General features: G+C 46.0%; 1 protein-coding gene across 6 annotated transcripts in view; it reads right to left on the bottom strand.

Moving 5' to 3' along the window:
* LOC122526888 (inositol 1,4,5-trisphosphate receptor) overlaps window positions 1-995 on the bottom strand; it is a 55,732-nt gene extending 54,737 nt beyond the window's left edge. For 4 of the 6 annotated variants that reach the window (XM_043650516.1, XM_043650518.1, XM_043650517.1 and 1 more), the window contains exon 1: window positions 500-995. The gene's annotated coding sequence lies outside the window, so the exon portion shown is untranslated. The remainder of the gene's footprint in view (window positions 1-499) is intronic. The other 2 variants (XM_043650519.1, XM_043650520.1) reach the window with 1 other exon arrangement.
* Between the last annotated feature and the right edge of the window lie 326 nt (window positions 996-1,321).

Genomic DNA, 1,321 nt, shown 5'->3' with positions numbered 1-1,321 from the left:
CACACACACACACACACACACACACACACACACACACACACACACACACACACACACACACACACACACACACGCACGCACATACACGCACAAACCCACACACAGAACACGCACGTACTTATTCAGCAGCACGCGCGTTTCTTCGATCGTCGAAGGAAAAATGTCTGTCCCGTGCCAGGTGACAGATCTGTTGAAACTCATCGGCACCGTTTCACACACGCGCCAGCCATCGGGACCGAGGCTTTGGAAACGGGACGATACGGAATCGCAATCTAACCTAATACGTGCAGAACCGGATGAGACTTGTTCTCCGCGAAGAGAAACAATGCAAGCAAAACATACAGAAATATTCATAGAATATGAAAGCGAGGGAAAAAGCGGAACGGAGCGGCGAAAATCGCGGAGGAAGCTTGTACTTTGTACTGCTGTCGGCGTGCTGGTCGGTGAGAGGAAGAGGGGAAAAAGAAGAAGAAGAAGAAAAAAAAACATGTTTACTCACGTTCTCGCCGCCTGTACCAGTTCCGTGCACTTTCGGAGCACTTCACGCTGTCGATCGAAATCGTTGGACGTAGGAGTTTAACGCACCGGTTTTTACGAATGGGCCGGGACACTTTTCTCGTACCGTTGGCGATAGCGTTTCTCACGGATTGCGTTCACGTTCGTCGTTGCACCTTAACGAAGAAACGCGAGAAAACGTTGGCGGTTTTTCGCCTTTCGTCGGTCGTTCACGCGAGTACGTGTCACCAGATACCGTGGATCCCCCTTGTTGCACAGAATTTCTCTGAAGAAGCCTTTATCACGCTGTTGATTCGCAGACAGGGAATTGGTGAAAAAAAAAATTGATTTCACGACGCTGGGTTGGGAACGTGCGATTCTGGCACGGTCGTAAAATCACCGATACGCGCGTACGTATTACACACGAGTTTGGATGACGACGCACGAACGAACACGTTCGCACCGGTCGGTGGTTCTGGCACGACTGGAATACTGGAGGGGAGCCGTCTCCACTTTACATATGGCTGCGCATCGTCCGATGATCAATCGACTCCGATTCTTTTTCAAACGGTTTTCGGCAAATTCGTCTGTTATTTTCGTGAATGGATATCACACACCAGGAATAATAATTAATACTAATATTACTTGTAAAGCTACAAATTTGAAAGTAGCGATTATTTTCTGAAGCAGCAGTGAAAAGATCATCGTTTGTTGATAAGGAAACGAGTTAAATGGAATTTATAGAAAGATAAAAATAAATTTACACAAAATTTCGTATGACTACTAGTTAGGAAATATTATTATTCATCGTTTATTTAGAAATGAT

This window comes from Frieseomelitta varia, unplaced genomic scaffold (genome assembly GCF_011392965.1).
Source record: "Frieseomelitta varia isolate USP_RPSP 00005682 unplaced genomic scaffold, Fvar_1.2 scaffold_201, whole genome shotgun sequence".
Classification (NCBI taxonomy): domain Eukaryota; kingdom Metazoa; phylum Arthropoda; class Insecta; order Hymenoptera; family Apidae; genus Frieseomelitta; species Frieseomelitta varia.
Note: the sequence above shows the minus strand (reverse complement) of the source record. Positions and strands in the feature narration are given on the sequence as shown.